The sequence below is a fragment of the Schistocerca americana genome, chromosome 2 (assembly GCF_021461395.2).
Source record: "Schistocerca americana isolate TAMUIC-IGC-003095 chromosome 2, iqSchAmer2.1, whole genome shotgun sequence".
NCBI lineage: Eukaryota > Metazoa > Arthropoda > Insecta > Orthoptera > Acrididae > Schistocerca > Schistocerca americana.
The window spans coordinates 93193501-93218352 of record NC_060120.1 but is presented as its reverse complement, the minus strand read 5'-3'; the positions used below and the strand labels follow the sequence as shown (position 1 = coordinate 93218352).

The following is a 24852-nucleotide window of genomic DNA, read 5'->3' as shown; positions in this document are numbered from 1 at the left end:
GATCCGTACACAAGCACCGTTACCACACTACATGGTTGAGTTAGCCGACACGGCTGATTCCCGCGCCATCCTGCAGATAAAGAGCTTTCTGCGGATGGACGTACGTGTAGAACTTCACGAACCACCCAACGTCCCCCAACAATGTAACAACTGCCAGCGGTTCGGCCACTCGGCCCTCCGCTGCGGCCTGGCAACTCATTGCCGCGGATGCGTTGGCAGTCACAGATCCAACACTTGCACACCAACACAGCCAAACCAGCGACGCTGTGCTAACTGCGGTGGGCCCCATGCGGCAAACTTCAGACAGTGCAGTGCATACAAACAGGCGCTGAAGCGGAAACAAGACAAGAGCAGGGAACAGTACGATATACCACGCACAAGGCCAGCGCCGAACCCAGTCCGGAACGGCGTAACGTTTGCCACGGTTGCACGCCCTGGCGGAACGGCACAGGCCGCGGAACCTCAGCGCGCTTCACACACACGCGAAACAACCGCTGCAACAGCCACACAACAGCCACAGACAACACCTGAAACCCAACAAGCATCGGTACCAACACCTATGCCCCCAAACAACACGACCCCACTCCCGAAAATCACGTGCTGCGACGAAACGCACCATATACAGGAAAACACATCCACACAAGAACCCCCCGAACCCCAAGCCCAGAGGAGGAATAGACGTACATGTCGGGGCGGGGAACACGAAATCACCACAACAGGCCACGCAGCAACAACAGATCAGCAACACACAGGAAAACAGTCAACAAGACACCGAGACTGTAACTCACACTACCATCCCCCTCACCACAGAAGTAACACAGGCGCCACAACCTCTGTCACAAAACAAATACAACTCCTGACAACACACCAATACCCGCACAAGCGGCCGCTAACTCCACAACAGCACCTCAGGCTGCCACACCCAACACCAACACATCACCTGGGGGAATACTGGAAACACTGCTCCCTCGACACACGACCGTTCAAATCCTTACCAAGGCACTGACGGCCGTCACTACACTCATCACCCAGCTCATGAGCGCCGAACCCGGGCAATACTGGGCTGTCATACACACTGCCATCACAACACTCTTTCACATTCTTACATGAATAATATACCACACCCGGCTCATAACGCAAACCCGCACACACTATCACAGATCCTGTTCTGGAATGTAGACTCGATCCACAACAAAAGGGCAGAATTTGCCGCATTCATGGAGCGCAAGGGAATCCCTGTCGCGCTACTGAGCGAGACTAAGCTTAAACCGCACAAACAATTAAACTTTCCTGGCTACTGTGTCTATCGCACCGACCGACCAGGCGACGCCGTGGCAGGTGGAACTGCAATCATAATACACAAAGACATTGAGCACACAAACTTAGAGCTCCCTGAACTGGAAAAAATCGAGGCTACGGCCGTCAATGTCAAGTTCAACGGAGCCTACACCACACTGATATCGGTATACAACAGCCCTATAGGCACTTCAACACGCGATATCAGCACATTAATCAACATTTCACCGCGAGTAATAGTCGCTGGAGATCTGAACGCAAAACACCCAGAATGGAATTCACGCATACGAAATCCCAACGGCAAAAAACTGTACGAACATTCACTAGGCAGTAACTACATTATACTAGCGTCGACTGAACCGACGCACATTCCCTATCAGAGGGGACACAGGCCAGACGTGATAGACATGGCCCTCATCAGGGGCATTACATCGACACTCAACGTTGCCGTTGAAAACGATCTGCCCTCAAACCACCAACCTGTAATACTATACATTGAGGAAACACTGCAGCACACGGAACAACGCAAGATGTTGGACTACGGGCGTGCGAATTGGACATTGTTCAAGCAAACGCTCGATAGCCACTTCCCACCTATACCCAAAATTAATGAAACAGCACAAATTGACGAGGCAGTAGAAACCCTCACTAACGCCGTCCAGGACGCAATGGCAGGCACCATACCTGATCGCACCTCACAACAACGCAGTGCGGCCCTGTCCCAGGAAACCCTGGGCCTAATCTCAATGAGGAATCTCCTCAGGAGACAATGGCAGCGCACCAGGCGTCCGTACTTCAAACACGACATTAACAGGCTACAGGGCATCATACACGATAAAATACAAACACATAGAACACAACAGTGGAACCAAAAACTTGAAGGGCTGGACACCGCACGACCTGGCGTTTGGCAACTAGCCCGACACTGCATACTCAGCGGAAGAGAAAGCAGAAATAATTGCCCGCACACTTGCAGCGTCATTCACTCCGAACCTGGTACCATCAGATCAAGTGTTCACACTTGCTACTGACCAAGAGGTTACACGCATTCTAGCCCAACCATCGCGCGACGACATTCGACATGCTAGCACAGCCGAAGTCTCCTGGGCTATAATGCATTCCGCTGCTAGGAAAGCCCCTGGTCATGATGGAATTCAAACCCGTGTCCTCCAGGAGTTCACGGATAAAGCTACTGAGTACCTAACACACATAACGAATGCCATACTAAAACACCAACACTTCCCCGCCTTTTGGAAGACGGCCAAGGTCCTGATGTTCAGGAAGCCGGGGAAAGACCACAGCGCCCCACAAAATTACCGACCCATCAGCCTTCTGAGCTCGCTCAGTAAGATTGTTTAGAAGGTGATTCTCAAACGCATCACTAGGCACTGCATAACAAATGACATCCTGAGACCGGAGCAATTCGGCTTCAGGAATCACCACTCCACAACACAACAACTCCTACGGGTCGTTGAACATATAACATATGGCTTCAACATAAACAAAGCTACAGGGGCGGTGTTCCTGGACATCGTAAAGGCTTTCGACCGTCAATGGCACAACGGCCTCATCCGCAAACTCAGCGACGCGGGATTCCCCGACGGGCTGCTGCGTCTAATACACTCATACCTCACAGACAGGAGTTTCAACACTGACGTGCAGGGAAAACAATCAACACGACACGGTATACACGCGGGAGTACCCCAGGGAAGCATCCTGGGGCCCCTACTGTTTAACCTCTACATAAACGATCTCCCAACCACACACAACACTACGATGGCAATCTACGCGGATGACACAGCCATCCTTGCACAAGATTGGAAACCATCAAACATTACGTTACGCCTACAGACCGGCTGAGCCTTGGTTGGAGAAATGGGGTGTTACAGTAAACGTCGACAAGTGCGAAGCCGTCCTGTTCACTAGAAGACCGAAGCAACTGCGCAAACACCGATACTGCAGACCAATAACTCTACATGCACGCCCAATACGTTTCCGCGAGAAAGTCAAATACCTCGGTGTCTGGCTGGACCGGAAATTACTCTGGGGGGACCACATACAACACATGACCAACCAAGCTAGCGCGAGGCTCAAACAGCTCTATCCTATGCTCAACAGGCGTAGCACACTGAACAGAAGGGTGTCGACGTCCATGTACATGACACTTATCCGACCCCTGATGACGTACGCAGCTCCTGTCTGGGGATACGCTGCGCCTACACGCCTGCGCCGTCTGCAGCTCATACAAAATAAAGTACTCAAAATCATAAGCAATGCTCCACGATACACACGCATCGCGGACCTTCACCGAGAATACCGACTTGAGACTCTCACGGAGGTAATCCACAAACTCACCACAAGACTATACAGAAACTCCAGACATTCGCAGTACCCGTTTATTCTGAATCTGGGGAACTACGACCACAACCATAGATGGAAACATAAATGACCAAAAGACATACTTGTAAGGACGTAATATCTATGGCCAAGCATACGCAAACATAACGGTACAGGCGAGCCCCTGTTAATCAGACGACATTACTGGATATCCAGCTGAAATACACTGCCGAATAACTGGCACCACACAGGGAAGCCGTACCGTACACTGCATGCAGACAAGCTCCACACATCCCCCAACTCAGTGAGATGATCTATGGCCGATCTCCCACTACTGTATAACGATCTTGATTGTTCCAGGAATTTAGCAGCTGCAGCAACTGCGATACATCGCCATCGCTTGTCACAGTAATGATGCATGATACCTATACTAACAAATGCAACCTTGCATGAACTATCGCAGCTAGTAAGCCACTACTGCTCTTACTACCCATCCCACTGTCGCAGAGGTTTTTTTCCCACGGCACGAGCAATGGCACTTTTTTCCGTCTGCTCTTCAAATCGCTAACCTCACTCGTGTTTCGTCCACTATCTATCACCTGATGGACCGTGTTAATGCGTAGTCTTACCCAGACGCACGAATAACATCACAGCCCAGCATCCTGTGATCCACTTACTAGATAACTAACATGTTGAAGGAGGTGGCAGTAGAACGTTTGGTTTGGTCACCACGTTGGTGCGGGCGTGGAGGGGCCCCATCTCCTACCCGGGGAATGCCCTGACCATAAAGCTCCCTGCTCAGACCTGCATCCTTCCGATTACTGTTGCTGGATGTTCGCTTGAACGTCTCACGCCGATGAAGCATGAAAAGGGGTTATTCCGAAACGGCCACCTGTTGCCACTCAGTGGACATACAATTGTGGTACTGGCGTGACAATTCCATTCTTCGTCGTCGATGATCAGCAGTCAGCCTGGGTACATGATCATGGAGCCTGTTGCGGAAGCCCATGCGCAGCAAACTACGCTGAACAGTCGTTAAGGAGACACTGTTATTAACCCTGCCGCCGTAATGCAGCCCTGTCACGTACGGCCCGGGAAGCAACAGAGTTGCCTCGGTACTCGTTTTAGATAGCACCGTTTTGCCACCCACGGTCTACTTTAACCACAGCGGCAGTGAACAATTTAGAGACTTAGTGGCCGAAAGCCAGTCATCATACCCTTTTGATCTCAGATTAACCACTCTGTTCCTGCATTACGACAAAGAGAGCAATGTTTTGTCTGCGGCTATCAGACCAATTGTGTGATTGGACTGAAGAGTTCCTAGATAACAGAACGCACCATGTCACTCTCAATGGAGAGAAGTTTTCCGTAGTAAGAATGATTTCAGGTGTTCCGGAGGGGAGTGTCGTAGGACCGTTGCTATTCACAGTATATGTAAATGACCTTGTGGGTAACATCGGAAGTTCAGTGAGGCTTTTTGCGGATGATGCTGTAGTATATCGAGAGACTGTAACAATGGAAAATTGTACTGAAATGTAGGAGGATCTGCAACGAATTGACGCATGGTGCAGGGAATGGCAATTGAATCTCAATGTAGACAAGTGTAATGTGCTGCAAATACAAAGAAAGAAAAATGGTTCAAATGGCTCTGAGCGCTATGGGACTTAACATCGGAGGTCATCAGTCTCCTAGAACTTAGAACTACTTAAACCTAACTAACCTAAGGACATCACACACATCCATGCCCGAGGCAGGTTTCGAACCTGCGACCGTACTAGTCGCGCGGTTCCGGACTGAAGCGCCTAGAACCGCTCAGCCACCGCGGCCGGCAAAAGAAAGAAAGATCCTTTACCATTTAGGTACAATATATCAGGTCAGCAACTGGAAGCAGTTAATTCCATAAATTGTCTGGGACTAGGCATGAGGAGTGATTTCAAATTGAATTAACGTATGAAATTAATCGTCGGTAAAGCAGATGCCAGACTGAGATTCACTGGAAGAATCCTAAAGAAATGCAGTCCGAAAACAAAGGAAGTATGTTACAGTACGCTTGTTCGCCCATTGCTTGAATACTGCTCACCGATGAGGGATCCGTACCAGACAGGGTAGATAGAAGAGATAGAGAAGATCCAACGGAAAGCAGCGCGCTTCGTTACAGGATCATTCAGTAATTGCGAAAGAGTTACGGAGATGATAGATCAACTCCAGTGGAAGACTCTGCAAGAGAGACGCTTAGTAACTCGGTACGGGCTTTTGTTGAAGTTTCGAGAACACACCTTCACCGAGGAGTCAAGCAATGTATTACTCCCTCTTACGTATATCTCGCGAAGATACCATGAGGATGAAATCAGAAAATTAGAGCCTACACAGAGGCATACAGACAATCTTTCTGTCCACGAACAATACGAGTCTGGAATAGATGGGAGGTCCGATAGCGGCACTCAAAGTACCCTCTGCCACACACCGTCAGGTGGTTTGCGGAGTATGGATGTAGATGTAGATGTAGCTGTAGACTCCACCTCCGACGCTTTATACACTCTTCACACGCCGTCTGTGAGTCATTATTTCACGTTGACGTCGCACCTATGAGGCGGTCACATTTACATGACTGGGACGTATAACACACACTGAACTGGCGGCAGAGGCTTGACTGTGCTCGTTTTTAATGTCTCGCCTTGCGAAGCGTTGGTAGTACCCGCATGACGATTAGTCATCTTACCTCGCTTCCCCACTTGCCGCGGTCCTCCCAACTGACTTGAACTGTCAAGGAGGAACGATGTTTATATTTTTGTTAACTCAGGGAGGGAGGCAAAAACTAGTCTGAAATATCCCTAATAAAAGACAGTCTCTGCAATTTTTATGGATTAATCAGTAACGGAGACTGTCTTTCATCTGGAACAAGGAACCACTGTTGCTGCACCAGGCCAGAGCAGAAAGCAATTTGTAGCCGGAGAGATGTCGAAGGGCCACATGTTGTGCGTATAAAATAAAGACGGGGAAGCCGGCTGTAGCGGCCGAGCGGTTCTAGGCGCTACAGTCTGGAACCGCGCGACCGTTACGTTCGCAGGTTCGAATCCTGGCTTGGGCATGGGTGTGTGTGATGCCCTTAGGTTAGTTAGGTTTAAGTAGTTCTGAGTTCTAGGGACTAATGACCTGAAAAAAACGGGGAAATTTAAGAAAACTCCATTTGGGTGCAACGCTGGTTGATTGCGTCAGAGACTAAATTGATAAACTGAAGACAGGCATAATAGCTCATTGCAGGTTTTATCTTGTGGGAAGCGAGGAGAACGCCCACCTACACCAACAGTTCTGAAGGGAAAGGTGAAAAGGCTATTAAAACGTAACGCGTTTGATTGATGATTTATTCACGTTGACAGGTAACAAAAAATTTGAAATATTGCGTCGCACAGCCATTGCGACTCATCAATCGCGGTCTTTGAAGCGTGAAAAGATCGAACTATGCACTTTTCCCAACACAATGGCCGAAAGTGCGCCGAATACTTCGCCTTTGTAGCCGACGTGCTGTTTCGCTCTGGTATTTTTCATTTCTCTAGTTTTCTTCGTTTTTGAACACCTTTCAGGCCTCGCGATTTAGCGCACAGTTTCATCATTCGTCATTCCCGGCCAAAATAAACAGGGTAACTTTTTAACGGCACTAAGGACAGCGCAGGATCGGCCGGGCGCCAGTTCTGTAGGCGCCTGCGGCGCGCGGCGGTGAAAGCTTTTGTCATCGCGGGCGGCCACCTGTATTGATTACGCCGTTCTACAAAACCCTTAAGCCGGCGACTTGGCCAGCTGCGGCCTTCACACAGGAGATCCGTTTCCCCGCCGCGGCTCGCCAGAGATTTATAGTTAGCTGTCTGCCCGCTGGTGGCGCCGCGCGGCCCCGGCCGGCACTCTGACAGCTGCCGTGTTTGCAGTTGTCGCTGCCCGGCTTAACGGCATCCACAACGCTGCGGCTGCCACTCTTACGTTTCCACACATGTACCCTTTTTTATTATAATCCTCTTTTTACACTCTTAACGAGTTTATCTCTGTTTCCAGACCTCTCATGTTATTCAGTTTCTGCTGCTCCCTTTGCTAGAAACACGATCTGACAGTAGGGATGGGAAATACCGACATGTTAAAACAGATACCAGTTTTACCATTGACTAACCGCAATTTTTCGGTATTTATTTATTTAGTCTTGCTTATAACAGGAGCTTATTATTTTTAATAAAAAGCGAGTAAAAAGATCGAAATATCTAATACACTACTAGCCATTAAAACTGCTATACCCAGAAGAAATGCAGATGACAAACGGGTGTTCATTGGACAAATATATTATACTAGACCCGACATGTGATTACATTTTCGCGCAATTTGGGTGCATAGATCCTGAGAAATCAGTACCCAGAACAACCACCTCTGGCCGTAATAACGGCCTTGATACGCCTGGGAATTGAGTCAATCAGAGCTTGCATGGCGTGTACAGGTACACCTACCCATGTAGCTTCAACTTAGTACCACAGTTCATCAAGAGCAGTGACTGGCGTATTGTGACGAGTCAGTTGCTCGGCCACCATTGACCAGACGCTTTCAATTGGTGAGAGATCTGGAGAATATGCTGGTCAGGGCAGCAGTCGAACATTTCCTGTATCCAGATAAGCCCGTACAGGACCTGCAACATGCGGTCGTGCATTATCCTGCTGAAATGTAGGGTTTCGCAGGGATCGAAAGAAGGGTAGAGCCACGGGTCATAAAATATCTGAAATGTAACGTCCACTGTTCAAAGTGCCGTCAATGCGAACAAGAGGTGACCGAGACGTGTAACCAATGGCATCTCACGCCATCAACCCAGGTGATACACCAGTATGGCGATGACGAATACACGCTTCCAATGTGCGTTCAGCGCGATGTCGCCAAACACAGATGCGAACATCATGAAGCTGTAAATAGAACCTAGATTCATCCGAAAAAGTGACGTTTTGTCATTCGTGCAACCAGGTTCGTCGTTGAGTACACCATCGCAAGCGCTCCTGTCTGTGATGCAGCGGTAAGGGTAACCGCAGCCATAGTCTCCGAGCTGATAGTCCATGCTGCTGCAAACGTCGTGGAACTGTTCGTGCAGATGGTTGTTGTCTTGCAAACGTCCCCATCTGTTGACTCAGGGACCGAGACGTGGCTGCACGATCCGTTACAGCCATGCGGATAAGGTGCCTGTCATCTCGACTGCTAGTTACACGAGGCCGTTGGGATCCAGCACGGCGTTCCGTATTACCCTCCTGAACCCACCGATTCCATACTCTGCTAACTCGGTTAAATTTCGCGTCTGTAGCACGTCATCTTTGTGGTGTAGCAATTTTAACGGCCAGTAGGGTACATTAACGTGTACACAAATATTCCTCAAGCCACCGCACGTTGCATGGGGGAGTGTGCCCTGTACCACTACCTATCACCTCCTTTCCTGTTCCAATCGGACATAGAGCGCGGGAAAAACGAATGTCTGGATGCCTCCGTATGAGCCCTAATTTCTCGTATCTTATCTTCGTGGCCTTACGCTCAGTGAATGTTGGAGGCAGTAGAACCATTCAGCTGTCATCTTCAAATGCCGGTTCTCTAAATTTTCTCAATAGTGTTTCTCGAAAAGAACGTCGCCTTCTCTCCAACAATTCCCATTTGAGTTCCCTAATCATCTCTGTAACACTTGTTTTTTCTTTTTTTTTACGGAGTAATTTTTATTCGTAAAGTTTACATTGTTTTGAAGTATTGCGTTATTATAGAAATTAGAAAAGCGTTTTTTTTACGGAGTAGTTTTTATTCGTAAAGTTTGCATTGTTTTGAAGTATTGTGTTATTATAGACATTAGGAAAGCGTTAACAATGGCGACAGAAACAAGTAGCAAGCACTGTCACTCCTATAATATAATAAAATAGGAATGAAATTATGGAATTAGCAATAAATTAAAAACTTATCAACCGTTCATTCAGACTATACAATAAAAACAGAAAGCAGCTGATCTGCTGCCAGCGCCTACATAAGTTGCCATAATATGATTGTATCCCATGTAAAGGAACAAATTACCACGAAAAACATGGTGCTTCAACCTCAGTTTTTATCCTCTAACACTGACTATTCTTAATTCCCGAACAGTGGCCTGATCCCTCACTACAACACGATTTTTGAGCAGTGTTTCAAGAAATTACTATCAAGTACTAGTGATTTTTTTGTGGTGTTAAGCACTCGTCACTTTTAGAGAAAAGCAGCGAACGGTGGATGGACAAAGTTTTCTTTTACTGTCTATTTAATATTTTGATTCTTTGTATCTTCAAAGTGAGAGAATAGACGTTTCAATGTTTTTTCTCGATTTCCGCTGGTAACAACAGGAATAAAAACCGCAAAACAATTATTTCAGTAACCGGTGATTCTGAGCGGTTTAAACAGTCAAGCTAAAGTAGCGTGAAAAAAAAAGAACGATGTAACCGAAAATCGGTTGTTGGAGCCGTAACCGCCGTACCTATCTGACAGTTAGGTCCCTCAACTTGAAAGCCTTTTTTGTCTTCTGCGGGAAGCGTAAAGTCACACGCTGGTATTACAGTGAATGAATGTAGAATCTTGAAAACCATGTTCATTAGTTGGCGTCAAACTCATGATCCTGACAGCATTTGCGGGTAGCTTTACTCCCACGGTACATGTATCTCGGTAATCATGCTCCTAACCCTAGGTCTCAGTCATACATGCCCCATCACACCTCTAACCTCACTACTCCACATAACTAAGTGAATAACATATAAGAATCATAAGAGAAAGGCTCTCAAAATCAGAATCGTTTGTACTAGCACTGTGTTTATTATAATTCATGAAATACTTTTGCAAGTGAGGAGCTGGGTGTGACAAGTAGGTATGTCACAAAAACATAATACTTTGTCAAAAAAAAGACTAATTTATTAAACATAAGTTTCTCCGTACTGTTGTTAGAAATATATTTTCGCATGTGACGTTATCGACCTCAGATAACAGCAAACAGTGACAAATAATTCCTTAATATTTGAACATTAAATTGCCGTTGGAAGTGATGAGATACTGCGAAGCTTGACCTCTCTCATCTGGAAAGACAAGAAATCAGAACAGACACGAAAAGGCTATAATATAATGTTAAATGTAGACCAGATAAATATTCTTTGATTGCTCGTAAATAATTTAATTTTTTTGTTAAGCTGCGAATGTATAAATAAAACGTAAACAGGAACACCCCCAGGGCCTCCCTTAAAACAGCAAGTAATCAAACAAGTGTTGGGTACCAAAATCAGTTGCATAAAGGCAGGACAAATCATATTCATAAATTAAGAACCAGGTTCAAACGTAATAAGCAGAAAAAAAACAGTGGTATAATGAATTTAACTAATGTAAGTTAGTCTAATCGGTAACCTTTTTAAATGGGACCAGGATTAATTCAGGCGTTAAGCACATAGTATAAAGAAGCCTGCCGCACAGCGGATGAATCCGAAAAGCAGCTCAGACAGTCTACACGTAAACGAACTCACCAAACAATTCGATATGCCTCAGCAATTTCAATTTACCATTGATTTCTGTAGACATGTAATAATACACCAAACTCCTGGGCCGTCTTCAACTAAATTCGAGTGACCTATTGCTCACGAAATTCCAAAAACCAACTTTCTCCTCCGAATGCGAAAATAATATGTTGTCACCGACCAACATAGCGAGGAACGATCACCGCGATATAATAAGGGAAATCGGAACTCATACGGAAAGATACAGGTGTTCATTCTTTCCGCGCGTATACGAGATTGGAATAATAGAGAATTGTGAAGGTGGTTCGAAGAACCCTTTGCCATGCACTTAAATGTGTTTTGTAGAGTACCCATGTAGTTGTAGATGTAGATGTTTAAGTTAATAGATTGGCAAGACCAACTCACTAGAAATGATACTGAGTTTCGACAATTTCTCGTACGTTAACGTTACACTTACTGCCGGCACTTGCCTTGAACTGACATCCTACAGTTATCAATGGTCAACAAATGGGAGCAAGTTTATGTTGCCTCACAAACTATTTTTCATTCCACGCATCCGCAGCTGTCAGAAGGCATGATGTCAGGAAGAAAACCTCTGACAGCTGGTAAAATTGTTGTTTATTGAAACACAGCCGGTTTCGGGGCCTAGAGCCGCATCACCAGGTGTAACAACGTCAAAACGTCGTAGCCTTCCCCATCGCCTCCAGCCAAAATTTACTATTTAGAGAATGATGTTGCCAGTACACTGAATAGTAAATTTTGACTAGTAGCGTTGGGGACGCCTATCGACCTTTTAACGTTGCTGGACCTGCTGATGCGACTTAAGGTCACAAGACTTGTTGTGACCCAATGAACAACAATTTTACCAGCTGTTAGTGGATTTCTTTCTAACGTCTTGTTGACTGCCGGTAAGGCAGAATGACAGAGAGCATGCCAGCTCCCTGACCAGGCGCTAAGCAGGCGGTTGATTAGCTACGGGCAAAGAGGTTACATTGCGCCTTCGATTTAATATCGAAACATCGCACGGGTCACTTCCAGTTTATACAGAACGTCCCTGAGATGCCTAGAATTCGTTCATAGTGCATCAGCATTCACACGATTCCACAACTCCATTCCTTTTTTGATTCGGCATGGTCGCCGTAAAAGGTTGTATGTTGTATCATTTCCTACAAAACGAATGTAAATGAATAGTTTCTGCTGTTCGCGTCTACTTTCCTCACACCATTGTGTGACTGTGCACACCGTACTCGTCTGTGACTCATCCTGCAGACTTCCTCGGACCAACTGCCGCTTGCAGAATCTACAGGCGCAACACCGCTCCTGACACTCGGATGATACAGCATCCCCACACTGCCTGTGGACTCCGGTCCGGCAGAGACGGATAAGGACATGAAAGCGTAGCGATGGCTGTACCGTTGAAAAAGCTACGAAACAACTGTTTCAGATGTTGGGCCTTCTATTTGTAGCGCCTTCAGGGATTTATACGAGGTGTGACACGGCAGCATCCGCCACTGGGTTTCTACTTACGTTGCCAGCGACATGTTCACCGTGACACTAGAGCTGATGAGGCGAAGCGAACTACTGCACACTGCTCACAGCTGAAGTAACTATGCGTGATGATGGAAGAACTGTGAACGTAATCGTCAAGGACCTGAGGCGAGTGCCACGCCTCGACAATGAAAATCGATTTCAAAGGGGACACGAAAATGTCAGTGAATGCAGGTCCATCTCAACCAGTCAACATTGAAAAGGAAATTAAATACAATACGTGTATTGAGCAAGTATCTCGCAGAAGTCAATTGCTGATAGTGGCACATTGTACCATGTCAAGAACATCATGATTTACCACCGAGAGCTTCTAAAAAAGTTTCTGAACTGTAGAACCAGTTTCGGTCCTCAGACTATCATCAGGTTCATAAAAACTTTAACATCATACTAGGCGGTAGAATCAGTGGCGGAAAATAATAAAATCCATGATGTCAACGCCATTGCCATACTACAAATGAATGAATCCACTGTTTAAGACATTTTTATGACTGGTGATGTAATTTGTTTACTGTTTATCAACAGTGAGGGACTCACTGATTTTATTACGTATTTGATACTACTGATGTTATCGCCCGTTATAATTTTAAATGCTTTTTGTGAATCTGATGACGGTCTGTGGACCCAAAGTGGTCGATCAATAAACAAATATCAGTAGCTTACGGCGGTAAACCGTCACGTTTTTAAAAAAGTTTACGAGATATGAGCATCACATTCATAAAACGTTGGACGTGTTTAGTGGGCGAGGTCGCAGAGAAACAAGAGTTTCCGATGAGTCGCAGTTTTGTATCTTTTCACATGATGAAAGGCGGCGAATACTGTTACTTCGTTTAATTAACAGTGTGTGGATGATATAGTTCAAACTGTGGTTTCAAAATGAAATTTTCACTCGCCAGCGAGGTGTGCGCTGATACGAAACTCCTTGACAGATTAAAACAGTGTGTTGGACCGAGACTCGAATTCGGTACCTTCGTCTTTCACGGGTATGCGCTCTGCCAACTGACCTTCCCAAGCACTTCTCACTCTACACTGTCACATCGTGACTTATGCATGTACCTCATCTCATAACTTCCAAACTTCACAAAGTTCTCCTGCGAAACATGCGGGAGTAATACCCCCGCGGTCACGCACACTGCGGAGGTACGGGTCAGGCACGGCCACGGGGCCTGAGTCATGTTTGGGTTACTCTGTTTAAAGAACACGCACCCGCTTAAGGTGAAGGTCGCGAGTTCGAGTATCAGCTCAGCACATAGTTTTAATCTGCCATGAACATCTGTGATGTTTTTCGGGGTCTTTTTCAAATTATAACTACGGCAAAAACAATCATGTTAGTAGAGACACGAATCAGGATATTTCTTACAGCAACCTCGGTGTCCATGTGCTGCCGTCTTTCTGCATCTGTCTTCTACATGATGGCTACGCACATAATTTCTGTTTTAACACTTCGGCACCTGTAGCACCTCCACAGGCTCACTAAATAACCTATTCCATCTCCCACAGAATTTTTCAGGAACTGTCCGGAACACGGTCTGACCCATAACTGTCAACATCCTCGCAGTTCGCGAGCTCTGTGGTACCTGAATGAGATGTTCACTCTACAGCGGAGTGTGCGCTGATATGAAACTTTCTGGCAGATTAAAACTATGTGCCGGACCGAGACTCGAACTCGGGACCTTTGAAAGTAGAAGGTAGAAAGGACCAGAAGTAAAGCTGTGAGGATGGGGCGTGAGTTGTGCTTGGGTAGCTCAGTTGGTAGAGCACTTGCCCGCGAAAGGCAAAGATCCCGAGTTCAAGTCTCGGTCCGGCACACAGTTTTAATCTGCCAGGAAGTTTCATATCAGCGCACACTCCGCTTCAGAGTCAAACTGTCATTCTGGAAATATCCACTAGTCTGTGGCTAAGCCATGTCTCCACAATATCCTTTCTTTAGGAGTGCTAGTTCTGCAAGGTTCGCAGGAGAGCATCTGTAAAGTTTGGAAGGTAGCAGGCGAGGTACTGGCAGAAGTAAAGCTATGAGGACGTTGCGTGAGCCGTACTTGGGTAGCTCAATTGGTAGAGCACTTGCCTGCGAAAGGCAAAGGTCCCGAGTTCGAGTCTCGGCCCGGCACACAGTTTCAATCTGCCAGGAAGTTTCTGTGGTACCTAATTCACAATTAGTGGCTTCAGTCGGATATTAGACAACTAAAGAACGGGACTCTCTTTCCTCACGAATTGCGCTCATTATGAAGGCTGTAGGTATGTCATTAGCATGATGTCTCTAGGGTGTGACTAAAGTTTCAACCCGATACCCATTTCCACACAAGAGTGTTGATTGAACCATGGAGCGAACCTTTACATTTAAGCAGTATCGCATCTACACCATAGCCAAGGCCTTTGCTAGCTACGACGAGTAAGACATGGGGTGCGATCCAAGAGTTGCGGATGTCGGTTGTGGCACAGTGTGTGCCTGCTGCCGAGTACGCTGCTCCAGTCTGGAGCGCACCTTGCACATGTGAAGAAGGTGTGTGCCTCAACGAAAGAGCGCGAACGTTACACTAGTGCAGAAACTCTGGTAGTTCTTTGGCACTTCAGCCTCTCAGGCAGGGTCATTGTGTCAAATGTGTAGCTGGCGAAGATGGAAACAGACTCCAGAAACACAGCCACGATTTGCAGCTCGCTGGGAGATGTCTACGAACCGGAAAAAGCTTCATGCGATGCACGCAGGTCCTCCTAGGTACCCATCAGAAACACCGGCTGATAGTACGGAGAACACAGCTGTAAAACCTGTTTATTCAATAGAGGAGCCTGTCTCTGGTAGTGAACTCCTTCCCCTGGACAAGAAGAGAGTGGGAGTGCTCCGTAGCGAAACCAACATGCAGAAGTGGGGCTTCCACTCGCATGAAACAGATGTACTAAGTGAATGTGGCGTGGTGCAAGGCCGGGAGAGCTAGTGCACGGTCTTGTGCTAGTCCAACCCCGCACAGCAGAAGATCTTTACACAAGTTAATAGTAATGACATTTCGGTAACATATTTATGGAAACAAAGAGGCACGGCTCCGGTTAACTGGCAGGTTTTCTACGAAAGCACAAATTAACGGAGATACGAACGTGTACCTACATGTATTAGCAACCATCTTCTGCTTTCTGAGACCTTAACTTTTCCCAGCGAATTGAATGTTCTTAATGTGGCGTTCACACCTACCTACTAGTGGGCTCAACAAACTAGCAAGGTGTTTAGCTACACGATATGTCGGACCACCAATATTAGAAACAATAGGCCTCAACGGGACAGCCGCTTTATGGCCTTAGCGGGGCCATATAATATAGGCAGTACAGCAGAGGAGGTTATTAGTCTTTCTCTCAACACTCTTAGTAGCGTCAGCACCGATTTTTCGATACGCCGAATCAGAAAGTAGACACTGCATCTTTTGAGTGTAATCGTGCTTGTTCAACAAAACCGTGGCATTTCCCTTGTCCGCAGGTAAAATAACAATATCAACATCAATTCTGAGTGTACGTAAAGCAGCAGCCTCAGCTTCTGTAATGTTACACTTGGATGGACGGGCCCCAGTCAACACACGACAAACTTCCCTCCTAACCTCTTCCGCATCCTCGGAAGGAAATAGAGGGACAGAATTAGTGCTACCTCACCTGTTGATTAATAGTCACTATCGATATTTCTGATGTTGGTTATCTTTGGTTGTGTGTTGACTCTGCGGTTACTTGTTCTGTGTGTGGTATCTTCCTTGTTTCTCCTCTGTGAACCGAGGTATTAATTTCCCTTGCACATTGCTTCCTCCTAGCATTTGTGCCTTGAGAGTGACAGGGTGTGCTTCTGTCGAAATATCGGCGGTGGTCGACGACGTCACCCGACAGCAAACCTGTAAGTTATTTGAACATCTTCTGCTTTGTCTCTTTCCAAATGTTGGAGGAACGGAAAGGATTAATAACGCGGCGTACTGTGCCTGGTAGACTATGTGACTTCAATATCTTGATATGAGCCTAGGTCATGAATCACGAGCAAATGGGCAGATATTGAATTATTTTTCCGCTCGACGAGGCTAGTCAGTCATGCTTCGTAAATCGATCTCTCGATAGCAGTGCGATCCATTGTTCAAGTCTTGGGGTGATCGTAGGTAGGTAACTGTTTAAAGTGCAAGTCTGCTGTTTATATAAATCACTGCATTGTCTTCTGGTGGGAAGATATGGACATGCCAACTTCATTCACACACTGTGCCAGAATGCCGAGTGGGGTGTGGGTAGGATGTGGCATTTGAATCGTTAAGGGACTCTGAGAGGCGTAAATACAATCAAATGCTTTATCAAAACTAGACATGTTCGTCAGCTGGAGATATCCGCGTTCCCCATTTGTCCAAAATAGGCTTATTTTCTGCTTCTCGATCAATATTTTCATTCAAAATGACCGGTTTTGGGCGATGTCGTGCATCTTCAGATTATTTCTCGTATTACAGAATAATCTATACTTTAAGGACAATCGGTTCTCTGTCACATACTCAGCTTGTAACAGTGAACTAATTGTTCCATTAGGACAGGTTTTAGCTACGAGATATAATCCGAAGATGGACGACGTTGGCAGAAACCGGTGATTTTGTAATAAAAACAGCAATCGACAGGCAGTAAGTAAGTTTCTTTGTACAATCAAGTCTGTGTGTATTGCAGCAATACAGTATACTGGTTTCTCTCCAGGGAAGCTGGATTTGAACTGAGTACGAGCCTCGTAGGCCACAAGGATGGGTGGCAATAATGAACGAAAAAGTGTAGAAAGGAGACAGTGATATCTCAGGGACGAATGTAGATTGCTGGAGGCAGAGACAAGTTCCCTAAGCCACCTGCTCTTCACCAGAGGAAAATTACGGAGATATGGACAGGCTTATGCCGTAAGGAAAAGCCAAATTACAAGAGAGCGAGGTTCACAAGAGTCTACATGCAGGCAGAAGTGGGAGGCAGTCACATGGCATCTTCCCAAGCTTCTTGATTGGTTACTGAAAGAATTCTGTGCTATGCCGTGTCTACAGATGAAGTATGAACTGCCCCACGACATGAGTCCATTAGTTCAGCACTCATGTAGTGGCATACGTTTCTCCAGAAAACCACTGTATACCGAACATAAGATCTTAAGGAGAGCTGAAAACCGATAAAAAATGTTATGAACCCTTAAGTTTCTACGTCGAGACTGACAACGTGTGTCGTAAGTGATTCACCCTTTAAAAAGGGCCCATGGTACTGGGTTACATTAATTAGGCATATACAAAATTATGAGCGTAAAAAAAAATTAAAAATATTTGCTTCGATTCAAATTTTCCGGTAAATTAAAGAAATGTAAAAACGAAGCTGGCTTATCATAGAAATAAAAATGTCTTTCATGAACTATGCGAAAGCTGCAAGACACCTTGAATACGTAATAAAAGAATAATTTTTGTCTATTATGATAGCTGGATTCTTTGCTGTAGTGTTCTGGGTCTGCTGGTCGCTAATAAGGCAAATATGTGGAACAATGCTGCTGAAGCGGTACTATATATGAAACAAAATCATTTTTTTTTCTCTGCATTACCGTAGGGGATACCTCCTGTCTTTCATGTCTTTGTTTGCATTTAAATTGTATTATTCGCTTTTTACGCATTTTTATTCTCTATGTAATTTGCGTATCCTAGATATACTGCATCTTAAGATTAACTGAACACTTACGGTCTTCAGTAAAATCGAGCTGTAGATTCTCGGTTGTATATTCTAACAGAGGGTTTCACAAGTCCTCGATGACGCATATTCTTGCTGTTTGTGCTGGGGTTCATTTCTTTTTCTGTATACGTCAATTGTCACATATTTATTCTCTGACGTTGTTATACCTAGAAGACTTCTGGTAATGATATGTTATCGATGTGTTCTTGTATAACTACGTTACATGCATATTTTGTACCGGTTCTTGATTCCTTCTGTTTTTGTATTTTAGCCCCGATGATGACTATATTATACCCGAAATCTAGATATGCAATAAATGACCGATTTCTGTGACTGACTGCTGCTCTCCGTTACATTTGAAGACATGAAACACTTGGGACGATCAATGTGAAAAGAAGCCTCGGACAAAATACTACAAATTAACATGGTATTTGGCTACTAAAGGCTAATCGTAAATAAAAATCTGATATAGTTGTGTCAATTAAAGTTAATCGAAATCTAAGTAAAAAGGGTGACACAAAAGATAATTAAAATTAAAGTTTCAGTGCATACAGCACAAACACATAAACGCTAATATTGTTCGAAGTGGGATGAATAGAAAGTTTTGGCTTTCAGTAAAAGTGGGCTATCTATGCAAAACAACTATCTACATCACTAAAATTCTTGACTACTGTAGCCGACATGACATAAACGTCAAAAGTATAAAACCCCATGAAAAATGGAAAAAATAAGAATTAGTCAAATGGTTCAAATGGCTCTGAGCACTATGGGACTCAACTGCTGAGGTCATTAGTCCACTAGAACTTAGAAATAGTTAAACCTAACTAAGCTAAGGACATCACAAACATCCATGCCCGAATCAGGATTCGAACCTGCGACCGTAGCGGTCTTGCGGTTCCAGACTGCAGCGCCTGTAACCGCACGGCCACTTCGGCCGGCAAGAATTAGTCAGGTTCATCTCTAGCTCTATCAGAAAATAGAAAAATAGAACCCATTGTGGTTTATTTTTAGAACCCATTGTTCTGCTGTGATCGAATAAAGTCGCTTCCCAAAGACAATACAACCTACTCAGGGTAGTATAATGACAAAACGATTCCGAAAGAAACAGAAAATGAATTAATTTCGTCAGTCTTTTGCGATGCCAGTGCAACAAGATATTAAACTGCAGCTGGTGAAAGATGATGAAATGTAACTCACAATGATAACAGTTTAGTATTTCATCGTCCTTTCCTAAGGCATCACATGAATAATGCAAATGAGGAGCTAATATAAAAGACAGCAAAGTGCGATTTAGTCTTTTCTACAGGAGAAGCAGAAAACTGAAAAACTTATTAGAGGAATACTCACGCTTCTGCAATTTTTTATCTGCCGTCTTTTATGTAAAACAAATGATTTTGAACAACGAAAATATGGCAAATTCGATATTTAAGTTGTAAAAATGGGTTAAAAGCTGGTCTTGGGTGGCTTTGATACGAACTACTGGATTTGTAGGTTTTTGAAACTACACCAAAGTGTATCCACGGACTTCTTAGATTAGTATTCGCCACAACTTAAAAAAATGATAAATAACAGTCCGTGCCTCATGTACGTTTATTTTACTAATGACCTTACTGACAGTTAACATAGAACAAAATAAATAAACCTACAACACAGAAAGGGTGGAAGGCTTTGAAAAAATAAAAAAATTACAGAGCGATCAAAGCGAAACCATTATTAAGTAAGTCACCCTCAAAAAAAGCACTGAAACGAATTTTAGCACTGGTTACTCTTCAATAAAGAGAGAAATACTTAATACGTTCCCAACATTTACATTTTCATTTGCGTGCCATGTTTGGAGTCTGCCACATCCGTTTGCATTTTAACAAGAAAAAAAAAAAAAGAATTCTAAACTGAATAAATACACAGTAATGAATAGAGATAAGAAACACACATAGCATGCCAGTAAACAGAAGGAGATGGGTAACTCGTACTGAGTCCTGTGTTGAGATGGGCTACTGATGGAGTTGGCCGCTTTTGAAACAACACCTGCTGGAGCCCGGTCAGTTTTGAAGCAAACACACACTTTTAAACGAGTTTTCAAAGCATTCGTCCGTTTCTGACACCATGTGAGTACCATGCGATTCAGCGCAGAAGGTTCAATAGGAAACCATCGATATCAAAAAAAGGGAAAAAAATGGACTTGGTCGTCTTCGGTACTAGGCTCCTCAAATGTGCAATAGTTAATGGCAATTTCTTTATGATAATCCGGAACATACATGACCAATCCATGCGGTAAGCTGCATCTTACCAGACTAAAATTTTTGTTACATTTATTGCTTAAAATTTTCACACATATGGATACTGGAACAGTTTGTTTTGAATAGGAAAATTTTTCGTTTATTACATAAAATAGCTGCTTCAGGTTTACATTCTGTGCTGTAGCACAAGATTAAAGATTTCACAAAAACATGTACGATTGACAAAATCAGAAAGAGTTGTTATGATGAAAGATAAATTTAATGTTATCTAAATTGATTGGTCCATTTAATGAATACTACGGAAGGGAAAACATGATTTGATATCCCGAATTGTTTCTATAGCTGTAGCGAAAAGCTACGTTTCAGTAAGGCCATTATTTTACTTTCGAGTTCTTGTGACGACTCGTTAGATCGGTTTTCTTGATACATCGCTTACAAGCACAACGCAATCTGCAACACGATATTTTCTCTTGTTTTTGTGTTATCTTACTGTAGTAAGAACAGACTCTGAAATCGCTGTCGTCCACAGCTATTACTAACACTTTAAATCAACGTGACTGCCTTTTCACCCCATGTCTTAGCCAGAGATCACTTTTAGCCATATTAAGTCAGCATTAGAAAGTTAAAGTAATCAATGAATTCCTTCACCGGAGACAATGGTTAAGTTCAGAGAAGTTTTGCAATGACTGCATTTAAGAATCTCTAATTTTACTAAGTATTCGGTTATTTACTGCAGTGTCAACAATCCCTCTGCTATGGTTGAAGTTATGTCGTACATCTGACATTTGTACCTGCACATGTGAGTGTACTAATGTGTGCAATCTTAGTTTACCACTTAGCGCGCAAATGGACAAATTATCTGAACTATCTTCTCAAGCCCAGGGCGTCAAACAGACATTCTAAATAAATATGACCCTGACCCCACAAGGCAGCTAATATCAGGTGCGGATCGTAACAAAAATCATAGGAAATGCTGCTGTCACATACCTACAATGCATGAATTAATAATAGTGAAAGTTTGGGATCTATTCTAGAAAGACAACACAGCTATTCCCTTTTTTTTCTACATGTAATTTATCACTTGTTGCTTTCAGGGGTCAAGTGATAAACAACAATCATGTTCAATTACTTTTGTCACTGAGTAACAAAATATTTAATTCTTGGATGTATTGAAATGACGGTTATTAAAATCGTTATCTCTACACATGAAACTTTTTATTGCAAAAAAAATGATTATAAAATATCCACATCATCTCATTTAAATCTACGTTGTCATAGTTGGTCAATGCACTGAGTTGGTGGATAATACATTTACTTTTTGAACCAATGAAAAATGCTCATGACCTAATGTGTGATGGTACTTCACCAAGGAGCATCTGCAACAGCGTTGTCTCCCTGCGGGATCTGAAACGCTAATTCCCTACTCTGGCCTTGACTGAATTCTTTCAGTCACACCTTTCCTGCATTCTGGAGAACGTTAATCTTTCCCTAGTCGAAATAATGGCTGTTGCACACTCGCTATGGGTTGGAGCGATGTACACAATTTCTCTGTCCGTAAAAATTTCCACAGGAATAATTGTATGTATTGTATTGTATGTTAACCGGGGACCTAGAAACGATGGAGGGGCTCCGTCCCCGCCGCAGCCACAGTGGTCCACAACCCCACGACGACTACCGCAGTCCACTTCACCGTTCCACCGCCCCACACCGAACCCAGGGTTATTGTGCGGTTCGGCCCCCGGTGGACCCCCCCACGGGGACTTCTCACACCAGACGAGTGTAACCCCTATGTTGGCGTGGTAGCGTAATGGTGGTGTACGCTTACGTGGAGAACTTGTTTACGCAGCAATCGCCGACATAGTTTAACTGAGGGGAACCAGCCCGCATTCGCCGAGGCAGAAGGAAAATCGCCTAAAAACCATCCACAGACTGGCCGGTTCACCAGACCTCGACACAAATCCGCCGGGCGGATTCGTGCCGGGGACCAGGCGCTCCTTCCCGCCTGGAAAGCCGTGCGTTGGACCGCACGGCCAACCGGGCGGGCACAGGAATAATTAACTACCGCTTTGCTATCTGCCGCCATGCCGCCAAGGTACATGAAGCATATCGTCCTCACTTCGCAGGAAGCACAGCTCTCAAGGCGCTGGTTTATTTCCACACACTTGTGCAGTCTGCCACGAGGTCTCAAAATTATTTTGTATAATGGGGATCTCCCCACCGTGTCATGTCTGCATCACCAAGTATGTCTTCATCTACTCACCGTCTCACTGCAGATGAATAAACATTTTGATGTTCCTTGCTGCTTCGCAGCCTAGCCCTCTTAATGACGTGCAACCACTTACCCTCAGTCCCCACCGTACCTGCGTTAAAAGGAATAATGTATTGTTCTGGCCTTATCCCTCTCTGCGCTGTAGTTCGCCATTCTCTTGCTAAATGGGAGTTTTGCGACATCATTAATCTGCTGGTTCGTTTCCAAAATGCATTTAACTTGTTTGTTCATGCCAGTCCATATATTGATAGAGATTGTTTTGTTAGTTTTCGGTACATGAGATTAACTGCAATTGCCTTTTGTTGATATAATATAATAATAATCGCGCTGTGGCGTCCTGTAGTTATGGATCAAGCTCATGTAATGTCCATAAAATATGGACACCTTGCAGTTACTGTCTATAAGCTTATCATTTACATTAACATTGCAGCTTTCTTGAGAATACTGGAGCTAACTTACAGTCATTCTCTGGCACCGCAAGCACAACAGGAAACGATACAGAGTTTATGACCTAATGCGATTAAGAAGGAGCGTTAATATACACGAAAATGTTCATTATCTAAGTTTGTAATGAGCTACTTTTACTATTTTTCTGTTGATTTGCTTGTCATTGCGCTTCTCTCCCGTATTCCATCGTCATAAAAAATTACAGCCTAATCGATAAGTGACAGCAAACATTTTATACCAAAACGTCTTAGAAGTTACGTTCCAGAATAATTTATTTGGGATGCAGAAACGAAAATCACTTCTAGTCGATAAGAGTACTACGCAGCGCGCAAAATTGGTTGCAAAGCGGTGACACTTAAGATGAGGCTGGATATTATCGTCAGTCAAACACATTTGTTAAGCATGCAACGTTGTGTACTGCCGATAGCTTTGCCACTCTCACAGAAATGACAACCAGTGTCTTCATTTATGTTAGACATCTTCAAAAATAAACACAGATTGAAAACCACCTGTAATGTATGTTTTGTATCTTTTTATTTGGAAAATGAACAAACAAAACTTGTTTTCCTTAAGACCTGTCGATTGTGGAGAGTTGTAGAAGCAAACAATGGGTCCACGTTTGTAGAAATGCTGAGTTTTAAGTGTTCTTGCATAACGCGTTGTGTGTGATGAAAGGTGCCGTCGTTCGAAAGAATATGGACTAATATTGATACTTGGAACCTCAGTAGCAGTATATCCCTCGCCAGACGCTGCCCGACCCGTCGCATAACATGTATGTGTTACTTGATAGTGGGGCACCTGTGAAAGAAGCCATTGCCAGAGTCGATCAGAAGTAATATAGCTCTGGTCGCGATCTGTAAGGGTGACTGAGTCGTGATATTCCACCGGTGTTGCGTCTTTTAATGAAAATGCGTCGATTATTTATGCTCAAGTTGTTAAAATGGCAGCGCCTTTGGTGTATAAAGGTAGCACTATACAACATTTCTGTTAATAACGTTATTAAAGTGAATAAGCACCCCAATTTAAACCAGCCACCAATCATTTTATTCCTTCCAAGAGAAGAAAGAAAGGAAAGATTACTTCATAAATATCTATCTATAACTGTTTAAGATACGTAAAATAGAACACTCAATTACTAAGTTAGATTACTGTATTACTGTAATGCAATGCAATTAACTCATTTTTGTCCGTAGGTCGACCATCGCCAATCTCAAGTTCACGACTGAGCGATCCAGGACTTCTATTTAAACAAGTAAGTTTCCACTTCACACTATCTATAAGTAGTTTATTCCGCAAAATAGTGTGTTGGAGTACATTTTACAAGTGTCAACAATAATAACGTGAGATACCGTCACGTACAACTTCACAGAGTTCTTTTCAAAGAATTTTAAATGTTGCCGAGGTGGCGTAACCGAATTTAGACAGATTAGCCTGAGTCATTTCTGATGGAAAATTGTTTTTAAAGAGTTTTCCAAGGCGTAAGGATGACATGAAGTAGGACACATTTGTGCTCCCTTAAAGCACATTAAAC

The 24852-nt window shown here is 44.2% G+C and overlaps 1 long non-coding RNA gene across 1 annotated transcript in view; it reads left to right on the top strand.

The window, feature by feature from the left end:
* Positions 1-24573, top strand: part of LOC124596468 — a 293278-nt gene extending 268705 nt beyond the window's left edge. Inside the window, exon 3 of the long non-coding RNA XR_006978304.1 lies at positions 24515-24573. This is a non-coding gene — a long non-coding RNA (uncharacterized LOC124596468). The remainder of the gene's footprint in view (positions 1-24514) is intronic.
* Positions 24574-24852: the final 279 nt, after the last annotated feature.